The sequence below is a fragment of the Falco naumanni genome, chromosome 9, assembly GCF_017639655.2.
Source record: "Falco naumanni isolate bFalNau1 chromosome 9, bFalNau1.pat, whole genome shotgun sequence".
In the NCBI taxonomy this organism is placed as follows: domain Eukaryota; kingdom Metazoa; phylum Chordata; class Aves; order Falconiformes; family Falconidae; genus Falco; species Falco naumanni.
The window spans coordinates 19,823,592-19,837,459 of NC_054062.1; positions in this window are offsets into that span (position 1 = coordinate 19,823,592).

The window sequence follows — 13,868 nt, forward strand, 5'->3', positions numbered from 1 at the left end:
TCACAGCTTTGTCTCCATTCCTGTCTTTCTGAAACAGCCACTGCTGCCATACCCTAGATGTAGAAGTTCACTAAACTGTACCTTCAGTGCTTTCTTGGATGATTGCCTGCTTCTGTCTGTTTTTTTCTTTGGGGGCTAAACCAGTGTGGTGCAGATGCCTCTACGTGCTGTGGGAGGAAAGGCCAAAAGCAGCAGTTGGAGCTCACTATGGATTTGTTACGGACAGACAGTAAGATCACCTGGGATGGGAAACAGTGGCTCAGATGTGGAATGAACCTTAAGCAGGGAGTAGAAAGAGATACTCTGAAACTTTCCGAGCTCTGGGGAAATAAATCAGTTGCTGAACAGTCCTAACCAGCTTGCAGCAGACACTCGGGTGATGGAGAAGACCCCTGAAGCTGGGGTCCGTGAAGCACAGCTGTAGCTGCACAGGGTGTGGTGGAGGGGAGCTTCTGGCCACCTCTCGCAGCCCTTGGAGGGGGTCCTGGCACTCTGCAGCAAGCAGCTGCCCAGACCAGGTCATACATATGCTCCCTTTGAGAGGCTGGTATGGAATACTTCCATGAATTGTGGGTGCTTTGACGAAGCCACTTCTGGATGGGATTTTACCAAATGTTTGGTAGTATTTGAATTTTCAGCTGGGCTCTGGGGAGCTAATTTGTGTCAGTGCAGCTCTCCTCAATTACAGTGGCTGGAAGGCCAAGCATATGCCTCCTTATTGAAGACACCTGCTGGAAGGAATAGGAAGTTTTAAAAATATCTCAAGGGAAAAGAAGGAAATAATCAATCAAACTTTTTACTCAGGAACTTCAGAAAAGCAGAAAGTTAATTAAAAAGTGACACTTAAAAAAAAAAAAAAAAAAAAAAAAAGGTGATGTTTCCAGAAGCTGGGACAAAATTAAGTAACTTCAAGAAGAATGAGAAGAAGGGAAACATATTTGTGGTTTGTTCGGGCTTTTTTTTCCCCACACTAAAACTTCATTTAATTGTTAGTGAATCACTGCACATCAAAAATGTAGCTTTTTCTTCCGTGGTGTGATTAATGCTGAAACACATCTGATAACATGTCTGCTTGCCCAGCACCAGACAATTGCTTCATGTCTTTCCTGAGATGCTGGAGAGCATCACTTGGATCCAAATCCAGCTGATGGCCCCTGGATTAGCAGGGTGGGGAAACACAAATTTGCTTGTTGTCTGCCTGCAGCTGTTGGAAGCATCTCTGAGCTTTCTCTTGTTTTCCAAGAAAAGGAGAGTTAGACTGCGTAACTTTGTCACCGCAGGCTATTTATTACCATTTCATAGCAAAGAAAGATCATCTTTACTTTTAATTTAATTATAGTAGATTCCTGCATACGACAATACTTCGATAGGAGCTCACGCTAAATCTCTGTGGTAATTTTCTCTGCCTCTTTGGGCTCAAGACCTTATGAAGATTTAGGCAATTTGTTTCAAAATCCATTCTCTTGTGGACTACCAGGGTTTTTGTGATGTCAATTGCTGTACTAATTCCTACTTGCCGCACAGTGTGCTAATTAATTTTGAAAACAATTTCACACTTTACTGGGAAAATAGAAAGGAAATTGTTTTAGATACCATTTAGAAAATAGTGTGGACAAGAATGGTGGCTGAAGGTTTGTCCATAATATTTAAAGCATCAAATCAATCCTAGTGTTGTTTTAATAACAGCAGTGGCAATTGCCACTGAAAGATTACACAAAAAAAACCCTAAAAAAAGGACTTTCATGAGTTAGGCCTGAAACTCCAGGTGCAATTAATTTAACATACATATGTTTAGTAGTTTCATAATTTATTAGCTCTGTACCTGTGCATGCAGCCTGGGTTTGCACAGCTGTACATCTTTTGGTATCTGGGTCTCTGGCTCACACTGGTCTTGGCTTAAGAGTTGCTTTTGCTGACATTCTGGGGGCCAGGCTGGGAGTTTGAAAGCTGCGTGGACCTTCCAGACAAAAAACAGGTGCTTTTGACTGTTTTGTTACACAAATTCTTCAATCTCCCTTATCCAGAGGTGAGTTTTAAGGCATAGAAGACTGACAGAGATCTGAACAAGCAGCTCTGGGGGAAGGCTGGCTCTAGAAAGCTGGTCTGTGAAGACAAGGGCAGAGGTGACTCCATGCAGACCTAGAGTGATCAAGACCATGCAGAGGATGAATAATACACTTGTGGGAACTAGAGCCTTCCTAAGACAAGGCAGCACAAGCTGCTATTGGAGCCCAGAGGTTTGTTTTGCTCGCACTGGCATACCTAAAGCGCCTGCTGGAAGCCGTGCCACTTACAGGTTTAAAGGTGATGGCTGTGGGGCCTATCTACATCCCATAGGAAAAAGACGTTCCTTTGCTCACATGGGGCAAAGTGATCATAATAACCAACGTGTGAGATATGGTAGCCTGTGGCCTATGGTAAATCTTTCTTAGAAGCAGATTCAGCCTGAAAGATTTGAGTCTTCAGCTGTATTTCCAATGCCAGCTCAGGTGTGCTGTTTGTTATTTGTGGTTTGACCCGCTGCACCTAGAATAACAATGCACACAGGATTTGAATTTATCCATAGAATGTTAGATTATCTACATCAACTCAGGCAACATGTAGGCAACCTGGTGCATTTCTATTATGTCATCAAAACAATGCATCGTATTGTAATTCTGCAACAGTAATAACAGACAAAAAGCCAAATCCCTTGAGTAATGTGTAGTGTGTCATGACTTGCCTTATAACTGATGGCACTGGTGTTAGTTTTGCTACAATATTAACTAGTTTATATTAATTTGCAATTCTGTTTTGTAGTTCTTAAATGAACTGCAAATTTTCCAGATAATATCCAGAACACAAAATGCTATTTAGCAGAAAACAGCGGTGAAATTACTGTATAGCTTCCTGTATGTGTGTTTTAATTATTCAAAGAAAATACTCTGTGTGGAACATAAAACAATTAATTCTGGCTAAAAGACAAAGATGAAACATTTAGCTACTTTACTAGATAGTCACAACAAAAAGGCACTTGAAGCTGAGAGAAAGAGATAGAGGAAAGCTGCTCTGTTAGCACAGGGAAAGCTTAAAGGGGAAGTTAAATGAAAAAGAGTTGGGTGGGTTGAGCCTAGCGGAGAAAAGGTTGGCAATGATATTTTGGGGGGCTTTGGGGTTTTATTGCTATGGTGATACCTTCTGTGTGTGATACATGGAGATCAGTCCTGACCAAAACCAAGTTCAGTCTGATATGAAAATGCTTGAGCTATTCTTTACCATATAGATAAACTCATAAGAAAGAAAATGTCTTGGTGGATACTATGGTAAAGACCCACTGCCACTCTCACAGGTGAAGAACTTGAGCCTTGCTCTGAGATCCCACTGGCAGCAGATGGGGCATGAGCTGACTGGGGTTGCAGACTCCTAGAAAAACTGAATTATTTTCAAAAGGGTTTGGGTTCCCAGCAGAGGTAAAGGAAAAGGCAGTTCAGAAATCCTCACAGTTTATTTAGGACTAAGGCCCAGGAAAGTCTGTGGAAATGCTTGCGTTGTCTGTAGCGAACTCAGAAGGACACGCAAAGTATTTCTTTTACAAAACATGTTCATGGCACCTACAAAGAAAGCATGCAGATAACTAAGAGTAGTTACCTCTTGGAAGTAAGCCTAGAGAATAAGGAGTTACACAGGTGTATCACAGTCCACCTACTGCTTGTCTCCTCTCTCTCATGCCTGGGCCTTCAGGACAAAAGTATCATCAGATCACCTAACATGATCTGTCATCCAGCTGTCCTTACTAAGCCTCTACATCCCAGCTGGTCAGCCAGGATTATCACATTGCTCTGATTTAGCTGCCAGCTTCGTCCAAAGGACATCTTTCCTGCAGGGAAAGAAAACACAAAACTGTCTTGTGGCAGTTTTTGAAACATTAGCTGATCTGGGAACTTCTCTCCGTGTAGTCCAATCCTATCCTTCAGTTAATCCTATACGAATTGGGAAAAGCATGTTTATATCTAACTTGTACATCTTAAGCACTTAAAAGTATCAACACTGACTGTCTCTGTGCTCTCTTAAGGTCACCTTCCAATGCACTTTGCACTTATTTCTGTAAAAAGACACACGTTTTATCAATGTTACCTTATCAATGTATACATTACATTGTCTGCGTGGCTTGGTCTCCCAGATTACCTTATTGCTCTCACCTGCTCCAGGGGAAGCTGAGAGCCTGGCTTAATAAGCCAGTGCATCAGAGAAGATAAAACCTGAAGAAAGAAGTGAGGTTTTGGATTGTGTAGGAATGATTGTATTTTCCTATGAGTCTCTAGGAGAAAAGGAGCTCTTTGGACGAGGTTTGGTTGAAGGTAAGTGCTTCACAAGAACCTGCTGGGGGAGGTTTGTTTGTTTGCTTGTTTGTTTGTTTGTTTTTAAAAAGGTGTTGATAACATTTGTTACATGGCTGGAGTTTAGGTACTTGAACACATGAGTCTAAATACTCTTAGTAGCTACTGATTTTTGGAGATGTATGTAATCTGTTTGCTAAGTTTTGCTGAATGGCATAGGCATGACTGCTGTGCCTCAGATGGTGGTGAACTACAGCTAACTTACAATTAGTTCTGATGAAAATGAGGTGGTAGATTTTCCTATGGAATTCCTTTAAAGGGTTGGTTTGGGAGCTCTTTATCAGTGTCAAAAGTGTAATTGGCAAAACTCCCCATGTGCATGTATGCTTTCTACCCTGCTGAATACAGGAGATCTAGTTATTATCTTCCTTCATTAAAACGGTTGTTTCTACAGAAGCTGTCCTAATCGGTAGGCTGTAGTACCTGTTCTGAAGCCTTACTCACTTTGGATTGTGGTACTGGAGGTTAATCCTCTCGCTCAGGTGTTGGTGCCTGTAACGCACCTGTAGGTAAACCTGGAAGGTAGACATGACAAAGGTTTCAGGCGTTGTGTTTTAGAAGAGATTCTGTATCCAAAATCTATTTGTCTCCAGGTGCTCTTCATAGGTTACTTAATGCAAGCATTTTCTTGTTAGTTTACTGCCAGCCTCTCTGCGTAGTGCTGATGCAGTGACTCAAGGCATCCCTGGGTTTTCCCCTGGAAAAACTTACTCCAGTAAGAGTACTTACACCAATATTCATGGAGGTAGTGCTGAGCCTCAGCCAAGTGCAGCTTTGTAGGAGACTGTAAGCTGTACCCAAGGTGTTGGAAGGTACAGGATGAACTCTGAGCTGGAGTCTGACAAACGAGCTGGCTCGTTACATGCTGTCTGCTGAACTTGGCAGACTGAGTCTTGTTCTAGTTTCACAGTGGTCAAGCTTCATAGGATATGATAAGCAAAGTATGCATCAAACTACTTTTCAAAAAGTGAAGGTAGGACTCAGTGCAGATTAATTCAGTGATAGAATGTCTATTGTATGACAGAGATAGGGATTTTGGTTTTTGTGCTGTTAGTTTTTTCCCCTCTTGTAAGCTAAATGACACTTCCCTGTCAATGTATTTGTGAATCATTAATTCATAACCAAATAATCCCTTTCTTTTATCAACTTGTCATAGTGGTAGCCAGAAGATTTTGTTTAGCTATGTAGTATGAGGAGCCAAAACTTGTATCCAAGTTTTAGTTTAGTGAAATGTAACAGATGTCTTTCAAGTAGGTTCACTCTGACTCTTTGGGTGATGAATAGATGAAAGGTGATACGCTAAACATTAGGCATAATTAATTATATACTCGCACTGTTCTGCAACCTGCAGAGCAGACAGTGGGGTGCTGCAACATGGAGCCAAGTCCTGTAACAGGGTTCTCTGCAGGCTGTAAAAAATGGAGCAAGTTACCCAGCAGGGAGTGGGTCCTTCTTGGAGAGGAAAGACAACACATCAAGAGTGAGGGGAGGAAATAAGGCTATTTTTCGTGTGTGTGATAGGGCTGCTTTTAATCTAGTGCATATCAAGCGGCCTCAAAAAGAGGTAATTTATAAACAATATCAGGCTTATGCGTAACTTCAGGCAAATGCTGTGCTAGGCTGAATAGGAAAAATGAGGTGTGGGAGGGGTGAGGCTGGCTGAATGGAAGGACTCTGTATGCATATGTTGTTTTGGTTTCTAACAAACACTGCTGTGTGAGTAATGGTCTTTGACTGGGTGAAGACTTTATTCAGCATGCTGTCTTTGAAAAGTGGAGCAAATAGGTAAACACTCAGCAATGCTTATAAACAAGCGTGTTGCATGAGAGAGTGGATGTGTGCGGGTACGGCTGTTGGGCTTGAGCAGGAAGCTTGGCAGATATCTAAGTATGAACAAGAAGGGGCTTGCAGAGCTGCTGGGGGAGGTCCTCCCAGATCTCTGTGGAAGCCTATACCTGGAGCTCTCCCCCCTTGTCACACACTGTGGATCTGTACCTCTTCTGGTTTATCTCAGCTAGTGTTCACCAGAGCTATTGCATACATGAGTGAGTGGAAGGAGGGCAAGTTTGGGTAGAGCCAGCTCTGTTTTGGAGAGGAACATGTAGCAATGATAGCTCGTTGAGTGCACATCAGCAGACTCAGTGTTGAAGAAAAGGTCTTTATGGGTAGTTAAACTTAGGCTCAAATAATGCAAGAGATGGGGAATGTGTCTTGCAATACTTATTTGTTCAGTTTGTGTTTGGGAGGTGTTGAAATGTCTGTGGCACCTGCAGACACAGGCTGGGAGGTCTTGTGCAGGGAAGTAGTTAACTTTTGTGGGTATTTTGCAGGGATCTATTTGGAAATAGCAGATGGCTAAAATTAGTAGAATGTAGCAGGTGACAGTGGCTGGTTTAATCTCAAAAGCAAATATGTGGCAAACATGGGTGTCCTCTTTCTTTACTATTTTGGGTAGGTACTTCTAATCTCATAGTATTGTGTTAAACAGGTGTGTTCTCCTTTTTGTAATTTTTTTCTGGAAGGGTTGACTTTAACTTGCTGAAGGTAATGATTTTTCACCTTTTTTTATGAATAAAAAATCCTGCTGCATGGAAAAAAAATAAAGCTGTCTCTATTTTCCATGCATCTCAGATATGACTTCTGAACATGTGCTGAATTGACTATGTCTTCAAGAAATATTTTAGCTTTTTTCTTTCCTTCCAGTAAGGATTTGCTTAACATAGTCTTGCTTTTCTGTGTCTACCCAGAATTGTTCAGTAAACCCAAAAAGTGACTGCAGCAATGAGTGCTCTGTTCAATTCTCATTCATTGCCTAAACTATACCAGGCTAGATGTCCTTCTTTTAGAAGCACAGGCTGTGTATGTATGTTAATCACAGTGTCACTCAAATTCTCCTAGAGCTATGGGAGGCTTGTACTGAATTCCTTGCCTTGTGTAGGTCTCCTAATAAACTAAGGATGTGCCTGTTAAGTTAATTGCATCTCCTTTATTCTCTAATAACACATGCCATCTGTGTAGCTTCTTCTGTCTGATGCTCTTCAGGCTCTTTAACAAAGAGGGAGGAGGGAAGCTTTTTATTGTTTCCAGTGGAATATTCTTTTAAACTGTAGGCAAAAGCACTCTGAAGGAATTTAATGCTCTTCCTTAAATGAGTGTAAAGAATGAACTTGCATGTGAAAAAACTTACCAGTGGTGACCCATGAGGCCTGGCTGAACAATGGAAAGACCTAAACTGTAAGAGAATCTCAACTCCAAATGCAGTGCTGGCTCTTGTTTTAACTGTGGGTCTTTGTTCCAGTGCATTAGTCATCTTGAGCCCTGACAAAATGATGCCCCGATGACAGCTCTCCTTCATGAGTTTCTTGTGACTGGTAGGCTCAACTGAGTGTCCCCAAAGTGTCTGCAGCAGTCTGGGCACAAGTTTTGCTCAAGCATGTCCAAATCTCCACTGTTAAATTCCAACACTCCAAAACCTGCTGATCAAAACTGTCTTTAGTGCGCACTCACAAAAACATCGTTAAGGTGGTGTGTACTTCCACAAGCATTCAGGCCATTCCAAAGAGAAGTGAAGCCTGCAAGTCTGGCTGGGACAGTACAAACACCCACATCATCATCTTTGCTTTGGTGTTACAAAATGTCAGCTCGCTCTGTTCTCTTTGAATCCCCAGGTGCAGCGTTACTGTATAGGATTATTTCCATCTTCAACAGTAATTTTCATCGTGGGAGACTTGCTGCCCAGGGTACTGGAAGTGAAGGTGACTGTTGCCCGCGAGCTGTTGGAGCCCTGGTGCAGATGATCTGTTATGCATTTCTTCCCCCTTACAGAAAGGTGCTGTATTATGGATGTATAGCCTGTCAGGCAAAGACCATGGAGTGACTTGTGAAAGAGCTCTGCTCTTATCTGCTGAGCTGATGTGAAATTTGGGGTGAAGAAAGGTGAGAATCGACTATAGAATAGGATAATATGTTCTGTAACGTTTTTATTTTCTTAAAGTAGCATGGCCCCCCTTACTCTTCTTTCCCTAGTTCTGGGCTCTCTAGTACCCTGTTTTTCTCATCTGGTGTTACTCTTGTATAAACTCAAGCCCCAGACCTGGGGTTCTATTTGTGTGTCTCTGGGACCCTTAAACTTTGTTGCAGCTGATTTTTGTCTTGAGGAGATGCAGAATCCCTTTTGTATTCAAGTATGCTTCAGGGTGTGTGATTATACCTGGGAGGCAGTGTGTGGTGGTCTTGGCAGTGATGTTCATGCTTGGTCTGCACTGATGTGGTGTCTGATGTAGAATTCTGTTGTGTTCCTCTACTGGGGGCTCTGTTTTCCCCTCCTTGTGTTCTGCCCTGTAAGTGTTTGTCTGGACTTGAAGAGCAGTTTCTGCTTCCTCATCTTTTAGTCTCTTCCATCTGAGTCACAGCAATCTATAATTATTCAGATATTTTGATGGCAGGGCCCTGGGGCATGTGCTTTCTAATGTACAACAAAACCTTACTGTGTATTTAAGAGTTATGTACTTAAATGTAAAGAATTTCAACCTGTAGGGATATCTAATGTAGTGGCTCTCTAGGCAGAGACAAGATGAAGAGTCACTGAAGTACTTGATGGAAGGTGATCTGGAATCTTCTCTCCTAATAGCTCGGCACCAATGAGTACATGGAGCTATGTGTCTGAGGGGAGGTGATCTGCCGGCAGCTGTGACAGTGCTGCCTCCAGAAACAACTGGACTGAGTTTTGCTGACTCAGTAGGATGTGCAAGCACTAGGGACTGATATCCGCAACCCGCCCCCCCCCAGTACATCCAATGTCCAATGCTTTCTGTGCTGGCTTGCTTCAAAGCTGAAGGAATTCAGAAGGGGGGAATATTCAGGGGTTGTATGGATGTGCTCCCCCCATTTAATAAAAATTGAGAATTATGTTCTGGGTGTTCAGTACAAGGTTATGAACCCAGTGGTTCATGCGGTTCATTCTAGCGTTTAACTCCAGCTAGCAATTAAGTACAATGCAGCCACGTGCTGCTGGCCAGCTCCCCCAGTTTATATACTGAATATGATGTAAGGTATGGAATATCCCTTTGGCTAGTTTGGGCCAGCTTTCCTGGCTCTGCTCCCTCCCTGCTCCTTGTATACCTGCTTGTTGGCAGAGCATGGGAAACTGAAAGTCCTTGACTTTAGAGTAAGCCCTACTTAGCTACAACTAAAACATCAGTGTGTTATCAACATTACTCTCATACTACATCCAAACCAGCACTACACTAGTGACTAGGAAGAAAATTAACTCTATCCCAGCTGAAGCCAGTACAAATAGGAAATTCTGAGTTGTGGGCCAGTTCTGATGGAGTTCTGCTGGTTAGAAATTTCTTGCAATGACTAGCTGGGTTTTGATTAAATTGTTAGTTGCCTTTAACTGCAACAGTGTTAAGTGGCTTTGGCTGTGCTTTCATCCCAGTTATACGGGTTTGTTACTGATGTACTCAACTTGGTACCAAGGTTTTACTTGCAGCCTTGCTTCTGCTATTCTCTAATTGGTCTCAATTACATCTCACAGTAGAAGGTTCCCCCCCCCCCCCCCTTCTTTTCCCTCAAGTGGCTGGAAACAGCTGCTCAAGGCTATTAAGTACTACTGGTAGAATTAAAACAAAAACAAAAAAATAAACAACAAACTCTTGGATTATTTTCTAGCCTTCAGTATAAGAAATTGGCCCATGGGCTATGTTCTGAAAAGCCTGCTTGTCTTTCCTTATTCTACCCTATATCGTGGGCAATCTGGGTACTTGTCTGTTGTGAACTAAACATTAAGCAACTTTGTGTTTCAGACCAATCTATAGTGAGTAGACAATTGATAGGGATTCTCAGTTTTAAAGAAAATAATCATCCTGAGAGGTAGCCCTTGCTACTTGGCCAAGGGGATTGGTCTTCACTGGTTTTCATCAAAACACTCAGACTTCCAGAACAAGGTTCTGAAGGAAGTGGTTTTTAATTACATTCTATTTTACATTTATTCTACATCCTGATCTCTACGGCAAACAAGTGTAATGGCTTACTTCTGAGCAATTGGTGTTATGGCTTGCCCCTTGGGGATTTCTGGGGTGCCACAGAGGTTTACAGCCACTATTAGACTTCTTGCAGCCATCAGAAATTGAAAACACAAGAAGCCAGGAAAAGTGTCTTGCAATTATCTTTGAGTTACAAACTTGCACCAATGTCTAATTTGTTCCTAAATTAGAAAGGAGATGTTCTGGTGCAGAGAATTGTGCCTGCATATTTTAGCAATACGATGAATTGCTTAGATGCTTTCAATCTAGTATCACTTAGTGGTGACTCTATCTGCATATGGTATTTTAATTAGTACAAACAATAATTGGGTGACAATGAAGTCTTTTTCAACTATGAATTCGTATCTGTGTTTATACACCTTACTAGACTCTTGCTTGGGAAATGGTGCAGGGAATACTTACCAGCATCTGAAGAAGGAAACAAAGGCTTCAGTTTGTATATATGTACAAGGAAGTCAGGTGGTGGTGCAAAGTGTAGATACTCAAGACAAGGTCTTGTATGTCTTCTTGCTCTGCTAGTGGGAATAGTCTTTTCTGGCAACTGGATAACTGGTGTTACTGTTGCATCTCTATCCTTCGACTGCTGTACCTATGTACTCCAAATGCAGCTATGGTTCTGGAAATCAGCCACTATCAGCTGAGGCCAGGGTGGGAGCTTGAATTTCCTACTATCAGTCCCCTGGGCTGTTCCCAAACAAAGCTCACTGCTTGACAGGGGGTGGTGTATCTCAGAGGCTCCTTTTTGAGAACTGCCTTGTGGTAGCAGTGACCTTGGCAAAGGGTAGGGAGCTGAGGGGCAGAGCTCTGTCTTTGCGATGTCAGTGAGTTATGGGCACCAACTCGAGCCATGTGTGGTCTTTGCAGCATCAGTCCTATTTGGTGGTGGGCTTGCTCCTGTGGTGTGTAAGGCTTGGAGGCTTTGGCTGTATGCCAGCTACAAGGTGATGTTGGGGGGCAAGAGCAGCCCTACTACTTACTAACCAGAGGGTGCTGAGGTTTAGCCTGTGGAGCTGCTGTTCACTGGGGGTGCCAGGAAACAAGCTAAGTGTAATGATATTTAGAGGAACTCCAAAATCATCATATTGGTAGCTCTGCCTTTGCCTAAAGTGATGTGAAGCCATTACTCTGGGAGGCTTTTCTGATTGTGCCTATCTAGAAAGACTGCTGTTTCTTCCTGCTGGCCCTGGGTTGTCACCACATTGTTTCTGCCACATGTGTGGCTTTTATGAAAGTTTCCCATACTAAAAATGGCATCTGTCAAGCATGTGCTGCCTGGTGAAATAGTGGATAGACTTCACCATGCTGAAACCAGAGTGCAGTTCCCTTATTGTCATTCCATGACCTGTCTGAAGCTTTGCTACTGCTCTGTGTGCTTTGTCTCTGCATGAAGCTAATGTCAGTTTTTGTTTTTTTTTTTTTTTGGAGTAACCTTCCTTCCAACTTGGTCAAACCTGTTTTGCTGAGATGAAAAAGAAACATTGTTTAGTGCGTGTTAAACGGTAGGAATGAATGTTCGTGGGATGGTCAGGAACCCTTTAAGAAAGACGTGCTCTGGAGATGGCTGCCAAATCAGGAAAATTAATGCATTTGCTGAGAACTGCAGTGCAAAATTACTGATGCCTTTTGTGAGTTACTCCTCAAGAGTATGGGATATACTTCTAAAGGAAAAAAACCACTAGGAATAATAGTCATTATATATTCCCTGGACGATGGTTAATTTTAACCCTGAATTTCAATTGTACAGTTGAAATTGTACAATTGAAACAATACCTGGCCTGAAATAAATCTTCAGATGTACTCTGGGAGGAATCAGTCTATTAGAGCAATTTAATATAGAAGAAATAGTAATAAATGATTTCACCCTTTAAGAAAAACTCTGCATGGCCATTAACTAATTACTCTCCTGCCTGCTGATATTAAAATTAATGCTGAAACATTGCATTCATATCCACAGCTTCATTTTTGTCTATAAATAATTTTGATTATGCACAAAGAAAATTGTAAGGCATTTGCATTGTACGCAGAGTACTGAAAATTAATTATTACTTGATTGCATGTAAAGAACTTCGGGTAAATAACTCTGAAAACCTAGACCAAAGTGTGTAATGCTAGTTCTATAGAACAAGTATTTTTCATATCCCCAGTGATTTAAGTCAGGCTGTCACACTTGATTATTTTATTTACTCTTTTCTCTTTGACTACTTTCCAGTCAGAAATTCAGGCTGTTTTCTGCTAGAATTTTCTTACTGAAAGGAATAAAAATAAGCTCTGTTTATCCCAGAGCAACCTGAGGTTGTTTTCTATGGCTTCCTATGATGTCTAATAAGATACAAATTCCCACCTGAAGCTTTTCTCATAGCTCACTTGCTTGTATCCTCTTTCTCCTGGGTAGATTCCAGAGTCCTTCACCTGAATACTCCATAATAATTTTTGCGCAACCCCAAAACACACTTCACCCAGACTCCTACAAAAAACCTTACTTGCCTTGAGGGGTTAAACCCCTTCAATATGCAAGACTTTCAAGGGAGAGCTGCTCTTCTTGGCTCATCCTTGTGGGTTTCACACAAGGATGTGGCTCTAACTGTTTTCGTTCTTGGGGTTCCTTTGTAACAACTTGGTAACTTCAAACATTCTTTAGCCCAAGAAGAAATACTTTGCCTCCTAAACCTGAAAATTCCTTTAGCTTGTTTGGCTGAATGAATTTTTTTTTCTTTATAAAAATACCACCTTTTTTGTTCTCAAAAAACCCCAACTAACTACTACAGAGTTAGAAGCTAGGCAGAGCACAGAATTCCTGAGGCCATCTATCCTGCTTCCAAGAACTGACCTGTAAAGGTAACTGCCTGCTAATGTGGCCATTGAGCAAACTAGGAGCAGGAGTGTTTCAATACAGCACAGGACATCCTGGGAGTCTGTAGAGCAGAAGCCAGAGAGGCTGCTGCTCTTTCCAGGCATTTTTAATTTTCTTAACATGAAACTACTTTTTAACTGGGGCTTTTGGAAGCAGAAAGATAAGGAAGGTTGTGCCTAGACCTTGGGGCCAGATTTTGGAAGGCATGTACACATTTTGCAGCAGGAGACAAACAGGGATTGATGTACACTTGCACAGAAAGTACTGCACTAAAAGTCGTTACTGATGACTAGGTGCTTTTCACTTAAAACAACTTGGATTTGAAGGGAAAGAGAAATATGTAGGGAAAACCTGGGTTGGGTATGATGCAGCAGGATCCTTTAAAATGAGGGGAGCCTGTCTTGGTGAATGAGTTGGCTAAATGTTCTTGTGTCAGATCAGTGCTATACAGTGTTATGTTATCCTGGAGGATGAAATAGTCTCATCTCTCGTGTTACGAGAAGTGCTTGCAGAAAAATGTTGCTGACTTTGGAATTGTATCCTGGATTTATACCCCTACCATGCAGTATGTCAGCCCAAGTGATGTGAGTCTAG